Source organism: Eptesicus fuscus, chromosome 7, assembly GCF_027574615.1.
Source record: "Eptesicus fuscus isolate TK198812 chromosome 7, DD_ASM_mEF_20220401, whole genome shotgun sequence".
Lineage (NCBI taxonomy): Eukaryota > Metazoa > Chordata > Mammalia > Chiroptera > Vespertilionidae > Eptesicus > Eptesicus fuscus.
The window spans coordinates 7341072-7356850 of record NC_072479.1 but is presented as its reverse complement, the minus strand read 5'-3'; the positions used below and the strand labels follow the sequence as shown (position 1 = coordinate 7356850).

Genomic DNA, 15779 nt, shown 5'->3' with positions numbered 1-15779 from the left:
GCCTGAGTTTTCAGTTCATGCTGAGGTTGAAGCCTCGTGATGGCTGGTACCACGGATCTGTCTCTTGCACAATGGCATGAGCTGGGCCCTCCATGGAGAAGAAACCTGGGTTCCCCAAGATATGTGATCAATGCCAGGGCCCCGCCAGCAGGCGAGGGGATCCCAGGGCAGGTGCTGGGCATGGAGGCCATAGGGGCATAGGCTATCAAGGAGACAGAACTGAACCTCACATCACCCTGCTTGGCCCCGGAGGATGGCTGGTTAGTCAAAGACGGGTAAGATTCCTCAAGGGAGGAACAACCTAAGACAGGCACAGTCGCAAGGGGCCATCAGGAGAGAAAAAGGGGGTCAACAGAGGTGGGGCACAGAACCTCACCCCCCCAACATTGCAGGGGCCTGAACACTCTCCCCTTCTGAGGGAGGTCTCCTGCCCCATGGCTGCTTTGTGCTTCCCATGCCCAGCTCAGATCGGGACCCAGGCAACATACAGAGACTTGGCCCAGCTCAGATTGGAAAGAGACCCAGATAACAGAAAGAGACATGGCCCAGCATGGATTGGGACCCAGGCAACAGAGAGTTGGACCATGGCAGCTGCCCTATGTCTAAATCCAGCCTAAATCTAGGAATGCTCAGGGCTTTTCTCAAGGATGCAAATAAACCTTTCCATTTAACATTTACAGGATAAACTAACATTGTTGTTAAGAGTATTAAAATTTTAACAGTAAAATAGTCAAATTTTCAGATTAATTTAAATTGGCTAAATGGAATAATTGAATATTCAAGAAAATTTAATTGTACAAAAGGCTGTTCCTAAAGTATTAACTAAAATTTCTATTGGTAGTTCATTTCATGGTAAAATTACTTAACATGTAATGAACCTAAAGGCAGTCATATTTTTGTGCAGATGAAACTTAAAGTGATCAAGACTACATTATAAAAATTTTGCAAAATCCTCCTAATAATTAAATCAAAAACAAAGGGGTGATAGTGGAAAAATATTATGTAAGGAAAAATATCCAGAAAAATTTTTACTTTGAAAACTAATTTTCATTTATAATACTAAGAGCAGGACACCTATGAAAAAACACAAAGGAAAATCATTTTGGGCAAAAAATGAAAAGGATCCCAAGTCAAATTTATAGAAAGGATTGCTTTACTAACTTTTGGTCGAGAATATGTTTGTATATTTTCAGAAAACAACTCCAAGACCATGTGGATTCCTGCAGGAGAGGAATTGACAGGAATGCTCCAGCCATGAAGACAAGAGGAGAAACAGTCCAGGGATGGAAGACGCTGATGACACCTTGCCATGCTAGTAGTCAGCAGCAGCGTGTCACTGCAGGATGCCCAGGACCAAACCAGAGACGGTCGGGCCTGCATTACCAACCTCTTGTCCACCATCCAGATATCACTGCTGACATGTACACATGAGGAACTGTTGGACATTGAAATTGGGACTCAAACATTTTTCGTTCTTATATGTTTATTTCTGGTCTGTAAATGCAAGATTTTTTAAAAATTAAAAATGGGGGAGATGTAGAGGGCCCCCTGGGAAGACACATGGACATTCTTTAGCTTGCTGTTGACTAAGCCCAAGATATTTGACAGAGTCATGTCAGTTGCACCTCGCCCCAGGAGTGTGCAGGTGTTGTTATTTCCTGGCTTACCTTTGTCTAGGTTCCGGAAGAGGGCTTTGAGATGTGGAATCAGTCTAGCACAGGAAAAGAGGAAATGAAATAGACCTGGGCCCCCCCAAGCTCCTTTAATCTTAAGTTTTCCGGTGAACCCCCCATGTATATGGGAGTATAAATAAATGTGCTGCGTGGCTCAGGGGGTCGTCTGTCTCTCCAGCAGAGGAGGTCAGTGACCCACCTGGGACCCAGCTTGCATCTACTCTGTGTCTCTCTTTATTTCTCAATCCCTGGACGCCTCTATCAAGAACCAGTTTCATCTCTCTCCGTGCTGGCCACGGAAAAGGGAGATCCCCGCTGCATCAGGCCCCCGCACCAACTGCAATCAGAAAAAATAAAAAATTGGCATGAAGTGCATTTAGGCTCAGAAGATCCTATAAGGAAATAAGTATTTCCTTACACTTAGGAAAGTCACCCATGGCCTCCTAATTTATAAATCTAATGACTCATGTTCCACTTAAATATCAGGTTTTCACCACCATCATTAAATATCTGATTTTCCCCCTGAATAATTTCCATGCAATTCTTTATGAGCACAAAATGCTATTTTGAAATACATTCATGTACCTACATATTTCTCAGAAAAGTTGATTACTCTTACATCACAGCCTAGATAAAAGGAAAACAACTTGAGTTCTTTAAATGATGAAAATTTGATTTGAAGAATATGAGAGGAAGAAAGTACAAAATGTCTTAAAAGGATCCCAAAGGAGGCTCATCAGCACAGAGGCAAATGACATTTGACTTTCAGAAAAAGGAATGCACTGCTATGGCCTAGAATTCAATTTCTATAGTTCACATACTCTAACTTCCCCAGTAATAGTCACATATATTTTAAAGAAAAACAAAAAATCGACTTTCCCTTTATAAATCAAAGATAAATGCATGCCAGTGGGCTTTGGAATTAATTTCAAAGCATGGAGTGAATTTTGCCAATAGGTACTTCTGCATTTGCATCATGTATTTCACCCATCCTCTGCATTCTGTTCCTCCAACACTCTTCAAAGACATATTGTAGGGCTTTTTTTTTTTTTTTTTTAATGTTTTTATTGATTTTAGAGAAAGAGGAAGGGGAGAGAGAGAGAGTGAGATAGAAACAACAATTGGCTGCCACCTGCCTGCCCACTACTGGGGAATGAGCCTGCAACCTGGGCATGAGCCCTGACCTTGAATCAAACAGGTGACCTCTTGGTGCATGGGATGATGCTCAACCAACTGAGCCATACCAGCCAGGCCATGCTATAGAGCTTTTAAATTTTATCCTCATGTGTCTAAACTTCACTTTCTTTTTATCCATGGTGCTGCATTTTGGTTGATATTCTTATATTTTTACTAGAGGCCCCGTGCATGAATTCTTGCATGGATAGAGTCCCTCGGGGTGGCCTGCAGGGATCAGGCCAAAGCCTGCAGTCCAACACTCCTGCTCATCCCAGTCCCACTATGCCTGCCACGGGCTTGCGCCCAATCAGTCCTGATTGGGAGAGGCTTGCACTGCCACAGCGGCACTCGCCAGCTGTGAGCCCTGCATCTGGCACCCACCAGATGGGAATTGGGCAGGGTGGGGGGGAGGGGGAGATGCGATCTGCCCTCCAGGTGGGTGGTGGGACACCCTTGCCTGCCCGGGATCCAGATCTGTCCCACTGACATTTGCGCCAGTTGTTGGGAGCCACCTGGTGGCCGCTTATATATCATTTCTTCCTTGCCGAGCATCTAGGGAGGGGAAGTGGCTGCGGTGCTGGAGGCTGACTTCCAGGAGGCCAGGGGCACTGTTGGCACTGGTCTGTCGGTACCTGGCCCATTCTCTGGAGATTGGACCTGCAAGACTACTGAGGGAGTGAGTAGGTAAGCTGAGCAGCGCTCCTGCTGTGGGAGCACATTGACCACCAGGAGGCAGCTCCTGTGTTGAGCATCTGCCCCCTGGTGGTCAGTGCATTTCATAGTGACCAGTTGACTGTCGACTGGTTGTTCAGTCATTCTGTGGTTCAGTCACTTAGATATATATATATATATATACTAGAAGCCCGGTGCATGAAATTTGTGCACGGGGGGGGGGGGGGGGGGCTGGGGGTCTCCTCAGCCCAACCTGCACCCCTGCACCCTCTGCAATCCGGACCCCTCAGGGAATGTCTGACTGCCAGTTTAGGCCTGATCCCCAGGACATCCCTCTCACAATCCGGGACCGCTGGCTCCTAACTGCTCACCTGCCTGATCGATCCTAACTGCATCCCCACCAGCCTGATCACCCCTAACCACTTCTGCCTGCTGGCCTGATTTCCCCCAACTGGCCCCCGCCAGCCTGGTCACCCCCAACTGTAACCCCCCCCCCCCCGCCAGCCTGGTTGCCCCTAACTGCCCTCTCCGCTGGCCTAGTCACCTCTTTCGGCCCCTTGTGCTGTCCTGGTTGCCCCCAACAGCCTCCCCTGCCAGCCTAGTTGCCCCCTACTTCCCCCCAGCCGGCCTGGTCACCCCCAACTGCCCTCCTGCTGGCCTGGTTGCCTCATGCAGCCTCCTGTTCAGTCATTTGGTCGTCCCTCACTAACCTCCCTGCCGGCCTGGTTGCCTCCTGTTCAGTCATTTGGTCGTCCCTCACTAACCTCCCTGCCGGCCTGGTTGCCTCCTGTTCAGTCATTTGGTCATCCCTCACTAACCTCCCTGCCGGCCTGGTCGCCCCAAGCAGCCTATATATATATAGTTAGGTCTGTACATATTTACTATTTTTTCACTTTTTGTAAATCTGTTTTTCTTTTCTCTGAGCTTTTGAGTTCCAAAGACGATCTTTTTGGTTCTTTCAGAGGTTTGCTCTTTTTTCATTCTTATATTTTTCTTTATTTCTTCAAATAGTTTAGACATACTTATTTTTAATTATTTGATGTGTTTTTGTTATCTTCAGTTCTTGGGAGGGAATATCTTCCAGCAATGTCTATTCTCCTTTTTTTTTCGGGCCACTTTAAAAATCTGATTAGTATTTTGGGGTGTGTATGTGAGATTCTCTTTATTGGATTGTTTTCTGTGGGGATTCCCTGTGTGTTGGCTGCAAGTTGGTCCTTGTAGAGTGGTTTTCTGTGTTTCCATGTTTGGAGTGCAGTGGGCTCTACCTATGCCAGAGCACTTCTATGCTATTAACTTTGTGTCTCTCCACCATGTAATTTCATAAATTCACACTTCACATTTATGCACAGGGCAGTAGGTTTCAGATTTCTCATGAGTGGTTATTTTCTCCCATAAACCTCTGGGGAAGGCGAACTTTCGTAGACTTTCCCACTGGGGTTGCCCCTTATGACTCCTGTCTTTGGCATGCATGCTGGGACAAGAACTCACTTTCCACTTGGTCTCCAGTCCCACATATGGCACTAGCTTGTGTTAGCTCCATGGCTTCAGCTTCCACTTAACATTCTGACTTGGAGTTTCCTGCTCATGTTTTGGTTTTGAGCTGAGCTCTGCATTAAACACTTTTGTTGTTGTTGTTATATTTAGCATTTCTATGTTCTATAAGTTAAAGAGATTTTTCCTCTTCTGCATCAGCTCAGTCAACTCTATTGACTTCAAATAACTGAAGTACTAGATTATTATAAATGCCATCCCTAATGAAAGTAGGTTCATTTACTGTAAGTTGCAATGATCCTGCCACTGGGTATAGATGAGCTACACATGACTATCCTTCTATTTGATTGTTTCTACCACTTCCTCACTTTTGCATTCTGCCCATGTCAATTCAACTGGAGTGCCTTTTCTCTTTATTTATTCTGATGGGGAGAACAATTTTCATTTTCAATCTAAGCTAAAAATGATGCCCCATTGGGCCAAATGTGTTATCTTCCCAATTTATGTGCACATCTTTCCTGGCTGCAGGTTATCAGACTTTAAAAAAAATTATTGAATTTATTGAGGTGACATTGGTTAATAAAATTATATAGCTTTCAAGTGCACTAGTCTATAATACATCATCAGTATATTGTATTGTGTGTTCACCACCCAAAGTCAAGTCTTCTTTCATCAACTTTATCCCCCTTTACTGTTTACCTTCCTCCACAGCCCCTCCTTCTTTCTGGTAATCACCATATTGTTTTCTATGTCTAAAAGATTTTTTGTTTTGTTTTTGCTTAATCCATTCACATTTTTTACCCAGTCCCCTGATCCCCCTCCACTCTAACAGCTGTCAGTCTGTTCTCTGTTTCTATGAGTCTGTTCTTATTTTGTTTGTTGGCTTATTTCCTTCATTAGATTCCACGTATACATGGTAGGGCAAAAGTAGCCTTATAATTGTGCGTATGCAAAACACAGAGTTTATTCTTGTAATAGAGGCCAAATGCATGAAATTCGTGCATTGGTAGGGTCCTAGGCCTGGCCAGCAATCAGGGACGATCAGATTCCCCACCTCCCCACCTCCTCCTTCCCTTGCCACCCGTGTGCCACCATCGCACGGTTCCCCTGCCTCCCTGCCTCCCTGGCTCCTCCTTCTCTCACTCCCTCAGTGCCCCACTGCCACAGCTGGTTGCCCACCATGTTCCGTGCCACCTCCTGGTGGTCAACACATGTAATAGCAAGCAATCGAACTCCGAGGGGTCCCTTTGCATATTAACCTTTTATATATTTAGATTATTATTTATTAATGATTGTATTATTTTCTACTAGAGGCCTGGTGCATGGATTCCTGCACCAGTAGGGTCCCTTGGCCTGGCTTGCAGGGATTAGGCCAAAAACAGCTCTTCGACATCTCCCGAGGGGTTCTGGATTGCAAGAGGGTGCAGGCCAGGCTGAGGGACCCCACCAGTGCACGATCGGGGCCAGTGAGGGACCATAGGAGGGCTCCAGGGTGTGTCCGGCGCATCTTGCCCAGTCCCAATTAGCTGGACCCCAGCAGCAAGCTAACCTACTGGTCAGAGCTTCTGCCCTCTGTTGGTCAGTGCATGTCATAGCAACTGATTGAATGGTCGAATGGTTGGACACTTAGCATATTAAGCTTTAATTATATAGGATATGAACAACTGTAAACCTACTTTTGCCCCACCCTGTAAGTGAAATCATATGATATTTGTCTTTCTCTGACTGGCTAATTTCACTTAGCATAATACTCTCCAGTTCATCCATGCTGTTGTGTTGCTAAAGGTAAGATTTATTTCTTTTCTATAGCCAAATAGTATTCCAATGTGTAAATATATCACATTTACTCATGCCCCACTGGGCCAAATGTGTTATATTCACTCACCTAGTGGAGGCTCTTGCCTGCTTCTAAATCTTGGCTATTGTAAATAACACTGCAATGAACATAGGGGTGCATATGTTTTTTCAAATTAGTGTTTTGGATTTCTTCAAATATGTTCCCAAAAGTGGAATTGCTGGGTCATAGGCAATTCCATTTTTTATTTTTTGAGGTAACTCCATACAGTTTCTTCAGTAGCTGCATGAATTTGCATTCCCACCAACAGTGCTCAATGGTTCAGGTTTTTCCACATCCCAGCCAACATTTGTTGTTTGTCGATTTATTGATGATAGCCATTTTGACAGGTGTGAGGTGACATCTCATTGTGGTTTAATTTGCATTTCTCTGATGATTAGTGACGTTGAGCATCTTTTCATATGTTTATTGGTCATCTGTATGTGCTCTTTGGAGAAGTGTTTATTCAGGTCTTTATCCCATGTTTAACTGGATTGTTTGTTGTTGTTATTGTTTGGTGTTGAGTTGAGATGTATAAGTTTGTTAAATTTTGGATATTAACTCCTTAGCAGATGTATCATTGGCTAATATGTTGTCCCACTAGGTGGGTTGTCTTTTCATCTTGTTGGATCCTCCAGACTTTTTGATCTCTAGTTCTTTTATATCCAGTACTGGGTAGATGACACTTTCATCTACATCATCTCATTTGACTTAATGGGCCTTTTCCTTTCCTTCTATGTTAGTTAATGGAATCTCTACAGCTCCTCTCAGCCTGAGGACATATATTATAAATCTGCTCAGAGAACTCTCTGCATGTCAGAGATGATTATGAAAATGAATACAAAAATGATTCTGAGAAATTCATTCATTTTCTCTCTGAAAAGCTCTGTGTTGCAGTTTTAAATATCTTGGATTTATTATCTGAAATTTCTAGGGTATATCTTTTGGTACTAACCACAAATTATAAAAAATGTCTTTCTAGACTCAATATGTTTATATGAAGATGTATTCATTTGATAATTCTATATCATGAAACATTACATATTTTAATCCTCAAAAATTCAATTGGCATACTGATGTAAAGTTTTTAAAATTCAGAAGATTGCTTTGGCTCTGATCTTTGTAATAGAGGTTTTATAATGTTCTATGAAAAGAAGCATTAATGCTTTGCCTTGAGGCCCTCAATTTTCCTTGTCATCTTGGTCCCTCTTACCCCATAATATGTGATCCATTGAAATCTCCCAATGTTCTGTGCTTTCTCTTTTTTTACTGTGTGGAGTTAATAACAAAGAAACTACGAGCAGCTTTTGTGGACAACTCCCATTTCTTTTTGGCATCCTCAAGGTGCCTAATAAGGCTATATTTCTGTCTTTTTCTTCTTTACCTTCTACTCAGAAAAGGGAACTCAAAGGCATTTGTACCTTCCCTGCATGTGTCTTATGGTTTCAATAATATAATACTGAGCACAATTGAAATTGCAGCTTTTCATAACATGTAGCAGCAGGGGTCTTTACTTTAAGGATATGAAAGATAGTTGAACAGAAACATACAAATTGACAGTTAAACCCACAGGATCCAGAAGCCTTGAAAGTTTTACCTCTAGGATCTTTCAAAAAGAGAATGGCCTGTGTTTTGAAGGTTTCCATATGTACAAAGATGCTTTTGAGACTTCAGAGGAGTTTGATGTTTAATAGTTATGGGCAGATTTCCTTGAGTTGCATTTTGCCTAATACAATGTCAATATATTTCTTCATATCAGTGATTTCAGCTGAAACTATGCTAGAACATCTCTCAGGTCTGGAAAGTACTCACTTCTATGGACTAAATGTTTGTGTCCCCCTAAATTCATATATTAAAAACAAATCCCCAATGAGATGGTATTTGCTGTGGGGACTTTGAGGTATGATTAGGCCATGAGGTTGTAGCCCTTGTTAACGGGTTAGTCTCCCTATGAAAGAAGCCTCAAAGAGCTCCCTTGCCCTTCTGCCATGCGAGGATACTGAGAAAATATGGCATCTATGAACTAGGAAGCGGGCTGTCACCTGACCTCAACAGACACTAAATCTGCTGGCACCTTGATCTTGGACTTTCCAGCCTTCAGAACAGTGAGGAATAGATATCTGTTGTTCATAAGCCACCGAATCTATGATATTTTTGTTATAGCAGCCGAAATGGACTAAGACACTCATCCTGCCTTTCTAGGGAATTCTAATCTTATAACTTCTGAAAAACTGCCTATCACCACTGACTAGGTAAAGAAAGAAAATAAGTGAAGATCTTGAGACAGATGCTTAGTAATATATGCCCACTCACTGTCCTGTAAAAACATTATAATGGAGAAAAGATTATTGGAGAGCTATGTTGATTTTGGTTAATAAGGGTAACCTTATATTTCTGTGTGTGTGTGTGTGTGTGTGTGTGTGTGTGTGTGTGTGTGTGTGTGTGTGTGTATTTTTTGCTGTAGTCCCTAACTCCTTCCAGTAAACTTCTATTTCATTTTGTCAATTCCAGGATATATGCCTTCAAGAAAGAAAATTTAACCCTTTTCACTTGCTTGCTTTTTTCTCGATTTCTTTATTCTACTCGGGATTTAAATTTTTAAATACCCCAGATTTTACAAAGCGTGGCAGTAGAATAAAAAACTGGAGTTTCTTTTCATACAAACTTATTTATTTGGATTTTTTTAATATTTCAAATTATTGATACACTCAAAGAGTAATTTTAATCTCAACATCCAAGTGCAAAAGGTTAACACACCTGATTTTTGCTCTGCATTTATTGTCTTACTGTTAATCTTTGGTGCCTCTTCCTCTAAGTACTTACTGAAAACATCATGTAACACATTTGGATGAAGAAGGTAAAAATCTGTATAGTATTCCTAAGAGAATCTAAAAATCCTCCAGAGAAAAAATATGACACAAAAAATATCCTAGCATCTCCCTGAGGAGCAAAAGGTCTTTGCCTTATTTACACCAAATAAGCTAATAATCCCTTGAAAGAAACTAAGAAAAATACTGAAAAGAAATAGGATTTTGGACTCTGCTCAAGATAAACCAAATCAGAGAGATTAATTGTAAAGTCATCTTATGGTTTGTACAGTAGGATGGAATAAATGACCATGTCAGAGTGGTCCTTGTTTTTAATAAATTATGCAGGACACTCAGGAAGCAGTGGCTTATTGTGATTTGTCTAGTTGTTTTATATATATGATAAGTTTTATATGTATACTAGAGGCCCAGTGCACAAATTAGTGCACAGGTGGGGTCCCTCTGGGTGGCCTGCAGGGATCGGACTGAAACCCTCAGTCCAACACCACCTGCAGCTCCTACCTGCCACTCCCACTCATCACAGTCTCACTGTGCCTGCCTCAGGCTTGCGCCCAATCAGTCCCAATCGGGAGAGGCTTGTGCTGCTGCAGCAGCGCCACCAGCCATGAGCCCTGTGTCTGGAACCCTCCCAAGGGGAGTGGCCTGTGGGATCGGGCTAAAACCGGCTCTCTGACATCCCCCAAGGGGTCCTGGATGCAAGAGGGTGCAGGCCAGGCTGAAGAACTCCACTGATGCATGATCAGGCCAGGGAGGGACCATAGGAGGGCTCCAGGGTGTGTCCAGCCCATGCGCTCAGTCCTGATTTGCCGGATTCCAGCAGCAAGCTAACCTACTGGTTGGAGCATCTGCCCTCCTGGTGGTCCGTGCATGTCATAGCGAGTGGTTGAGCAGCCGTCGCATATCATTAGCATATTACGCTTTGATTAGTAGTTTGGTTGTTCTGCCATTCAGTCTATTTGCATATTACCCTTTTATTATATAGGATAAAGTCTCAACACTTTGCATGACTTCTGACCCTTCTATCCTGCTTTCTGTATAGCAGACAATATGGATACAAGAACAATATGGATACAACCTTTATATCATGATTCAATTGATGTACAACCAGGGAGTGCAGGTTCACTATTTCTAGATATAGACTATTGATTTGTTAACTAATACCTAGACAATTAATCAAAAAGTAATTATTCATAAAACACCTTTAATTTATTTTTCACTGTTTGTGACTGACAGAGTATCCTTTATTTGTCATTGTATAGCTGATTCTAATCTGATTAAAGACATTTATTGCTTTATATGTATTAGACACAAAGCAATGAGCAAGTTGCACATGTCAATGATATCAATATAATTAATGCTTTTTTGGTTTCACAGAGGAGGATCTAGAAGAGAAACTAATATTTAGGAAGGTTTCAGTCATGAAGGGGTTAAGTGAGCAAGTGGCTAAGAAAGTTGCATTATTGGCCAGAGATTAAGTAAAAAATGTGTTGAGGCAAGGTTTGTGGACTATGATGGAGAAGCAGAGAGAAAGGACTACAGAGGCAAAATAAGACTGGGAGAAAAAATTGGGCCGTCCTACACTTCCACCCACATAAATCTCCACATAGCTTCAACCACTTTTGACCACTTGCCATTCTCTTTATCCATTTATTTGTTCTTCTTGCATTCAATCACCCAGGGGATATTTATAGAATGCTTACTTTATGCTAATACTGTACCAGACCCTGGGGGTGTAAGGATGAGTAAGAGGTCATTATATCATATTGGTTACAAGCATGAATTTTGTAATCAGATAGACTTGTTGAAGGCCTGGCTCTGCCAGTTATCACCTAAATGAAGTTTTTTAATCTTTCAAAGCATCAGTTTTGTCATCAGCAAATAAGAATACTTCATGGGGTTTTTATATTAATACTAGAGGCCCAGTGCACAAAATTTGTGCACAGGTAGGGACCCTATCAGCTTCTGGCTGCCACCCAGGGTCTCCCTTCCCTAGCTGCTGGATGCTGACTGGGGCCTTCCTTCATTCCATGCCACCCCATGGTCAGCACACATCATAGTGAGTGATCAAACTCCCAGTCGGTCAAAATCCCGAGGGGACACTTTGCATATTAGGCAAAGATATATATACTAGCTTTCCCGTTGCAGGAAAATTCCTGCAATGGGATTTCCTGCTGCACTCTACCCCGCCTCCGCCCCGCCCTTGCCACCCGCCTCGCCTTCTCCTCCAGCCCGCCCGCGTTTCCCTTCGGCCCCGGCCCCGCCCCCGCCCCGCCCTTGTCACCAGCCCCGCCTTCTCCTCCAGCCCGCCCGCGTTTCCCTTCACCCCCGGGGCCCCGCCTCCGCCCCGCCCTTGTCACCGGCCCCGCCTTTTCCTCCAGCCTGCCCACGTTTCCCTTCAGCCCCGGCCCCGCCTCCGCTCCGCCCTTGCCGCCGGCCCCGCCTTCTCCTCCAGCCCGCCTTCGTTTCCCTTCGCCTACGGCCCTGACTTCGCTCCTCCCTTCTCCTCCCCTCGCCCCCCTGGCTTGCTTGCTTCTTCGAAGCTTTACTCCCCTTTGCAGCTCTTGGCTTCTTTCGACACTGTCTTGATATGCAAATTAGCCGCCATCTTTGTTGGGGCAATTTGCATACTCGTCCTGATTGGTTGGTGGGCATGGCTTGGCTGGTGGGCGTGGCTTAGGTGTAGCGAAGGTGCGGTCAATTTGCATATTTGTCTATTATTAGATTATATATATATATATATATATATATATATATATATATATATATATATATATATATACTAGAGGCCCTCTGAATGAAAATTCATGCACTCAGGAGGGTCCTTCAGCCCGGCCTGCACCCTCTTGCAATCTGGGACTCTCAGGTAGGGTCCCTAGGCTTGGCCTAAGATCAGGGCCTATCAGGACTTTCCTTCCCTCGGCTGCTGGCAGCTGGCCCCACCCCTGCCACTGCCACTGCTTGCCATCTGTGCAATGCTGCCCCCCCTTCCCCTATCACCAGTTGCCTCCCTCTGCAGGTGACAGGCATGGGATGCGATCGCATGGCTGGCCTGGGCCTCCCTCTGCAGGTCAATTGCTGGCCAGTTCCGCACACCTGCCCCAGCATTGCTGGCTGGTGGCCTGAGCTTCCCTCTGTGGGGCAATCAATGGCGGGGCTCCCAGATCGATCACCCTGCAGAGGGAGGCCCCACCCACCTGCTGCAATGCCATGGGCCAGGTAGCCTGGGTCTCCCTCTTTCTTTTCTTTTCTTTTTTTATTTAATATATTTTATTGATTTTTTCAGAGAGGAAGGGAGAAGGATAGAGAGTTAGAAACATCGATGAGAGAGAAACATCGATCAGCTGCCTCCTGCACACTCCCTACTGGGGATGTGCCTGCAACCAAGGTAGATGCCCTTGACCAGAATTGAACCTGGGACCCTTCAGTCTGCTGGCCAACACTCTATCCAGAGCCAAACCAGTTAGGGCTCTTTTTTATTTATTTATTTTTTTTTAAGTAAGAGTAATGTTTACTGAGTGATACAGAACTGAGTACTATGAAGGGTTTACCAGGATCAAAATGCACTGCATCCCCGCCCCTGCCACCCCAAACACCCAGAGACTACAGTACTTAGAAGTTATATGCAACAGCCATAACTGCTGAATATCTGTTCGTAACAAACAAACCATAGCATATTTATACTGTATCACATTGAGTGATTATAGAAATCCATTTATATATTGCTTGTATAAAATCTTTTATTTGTAAACTAGAGGCCAGGTGCACGAAATTCGTGCACAGGAGGGGGGGGTGTCCCTCAGCCCAGCCTGCATCCTCTCCAATCTGGGACCCCTTAAGGGATGTCCAACTACCCATTTAGGCCCGTGGGATCGGGCCTAAACGGGCAGTCAGACATCCCTCTCACAATCCAGGACTGCTGGATCCCAATTGCTTGCCTGCCTGCCTGCCTGATTTCCCCTAACCACTTCTGCCTGCCAGCCTGATCACCCCCTAACCACTCCCCTGCCAGCCTGATCAATGCCTAACTGCTCTTCTGCTGGCCCGATTGCCCCTAACTGCCCTCCCCTGCCAGCCTGGTCACCCCTAACTGTACTTTCCTGCAGGCCTGGTTGCTCCCAACTGCCCTCCCCTGCTGGCCCGGTAACCTCTAACTGCCCTCACCTGCAGGCCTGGTCATTCCCAACTGCCCTCACCTGCAGGCCTGGTCCCCCCCAACTGCCCTCCCCTGCTGGCCCAGTCGCCCCTAACTGCCCTCCCCTGCTGGCCTGGTCCCCCCCAACTGTTCTCCCCTAAAGGCCTGGTCGCCCCCAACTGCCCTCCTCTGCCAGCCTGGTCACCCGTAACTGCCCTCCCCTGCAGGCCTGATAACCCACAACTGCACTCTCCTGCCGGCCATCTTGTGGCAGCCATCTTGTGTCCATATGGGGGTGGCCATCTTTGAGTATTGGAGTGATGGTCACTTTGCATATTACTCTTTTATTAAATAGGAAAATAAAAAAAGAAAGTATAAAAAAATATGTTCAGTTGAAAGCCTTGCCACGACAGCAAATCTGTAAACATTCAGTGAGTATGTGTTTTGGAAGGGCACCAGTGCCTCGTGCCCACAGCAACTTTAGCAGGGCCAGCGAGGGTGTGCCCCAGCTAACACTCTGCGCAGGACTGAGCTGAACCATGCTGAGTGGGTACATCAGGGCCTGGCACTGTGCCCTTCTCCAGCCTTGCATCAGGATCAGGGTCAGGGTCAGGGTCAGGGTCAGGGCTGGGGCAGGCAGATTGCAGTTTCACTCTGAATTCCATACTCAGCCTAATTTTGGTTGCAACTAATGGCTTTTCCTGGCTGCTCAGAAGTCCTTTGGGTGGGTACCCTGGCGAGAGGCTGGAGAAGTACCCACAGCTACCTAGTTGGGTACCTCTCTGGCCCAGAGCCTCTGTCCTGCCTCCTGCAAGCCTGGCCCCAGGCAGAACAGGTCCCACTCAGGACTACTTTGGTCTAAGCACTTGGTCCTGGGTTTCATCAGCCTGAGTTTCTTACCCTGGTGTGGCTTATCTGAGTTTCACAAAAAAGCCTGGCTGATGCTGACTGTGCTGAGCCTCATTGAAGAGTTTTTCATGCAGCAAGTAAGAGCCCTCTGGGACCCTCCTTCTCCTCCCTCTGCTCATCTCCTCCCCCTCTTCTTCCTCCTCCCAGCCCATGGTCCCTTCTTCTCCAGCTGCTCCAGCAGTGGGTTGCCTTCTGAGTCAGGGTCTTAATGCTGTCGGTCCTGATGATGCAGGTGGGGCAATGCTGGTTGAGCATCAGGATGAGCTGCTGACGCTTCTGTTTCAGCTCCTCCATCTGGGTTTTCAGCTCCGCATTCATGAGCTCCAGCCACTCAGATTCCTGCTGCAGAAACTCCGTCCGTTCCATCTTCTTGTTCTGGCATTGGGCTGCCACCACTTTGTTCTTTTCCTAGAGCCTTTTCCTCCATTCCCCTTCCTTGTCTAGCTCACTTTTCACAGGTTGAGGCCTCTTGCCCAGTTTCACCTCCAGGAAGTGCAAAGGGGTGATCATGGCCCCAATATTGTGGATGGGATGTCAGCGTATTTCAGCTCCTCTGCAGTCAGGGCCGAGCCGGGGAGTCTGGTCAGGGGGCCGAGACCTGGCAGAGAGCCCGCAGCCATGGAAGGGTCCGGGATATGCCCAGGCATCATAGCAGGAGGAGTGGCAGTCCAGCCCTGCAGAAGCCACGGGCGGAAGCTGCAACCCCAGGGCCTGAGCCAGGCTGCAGGCACCATGCCAGCTCAGATGCCACTATGGCACCAGCCTCACCCTTCAGCATCCACCGCTGCCAGCACTTCCCATCGCAGCAACCGAGCATCCCTCTTGCAGGCTGTGGCGGGAGGCCTGGGTCTCCCTCTTGGAGCAATTGATTGCGGGGCTCTGCCAGCCTGTCTCATCGCCCCTAACCACTTGCCTGCCTACCTTATCGCTCCTAACTGCTTGCCTGCCTGCCTGATCGCCCCTAACTGCCTCTGCCTCGCCCCCGCCACCGCAGCTTAGTCCGGTTGTACATCTGGAATGACGTCAGGAAGATGTCCGATCTATCTGGTCTAATTAGCATATTA

The 15779-nt window shown here is 45.8% G+C and overlaps 1 pseudogene; it reads right to left on the bottom strand.

Annotated features, from left to right (window-relative positions):
- Positions 1 to 14872: 14872 nt before the first annotated feature.
- LOC103302390 (jun dimerization protein 2-like) lies at positions 14873 to 15392 on the bottom strand (annotated as a pseudogene).
- Between the last annotated feature and the right edge of the window lie 387 nt (positions 15393 to 15779).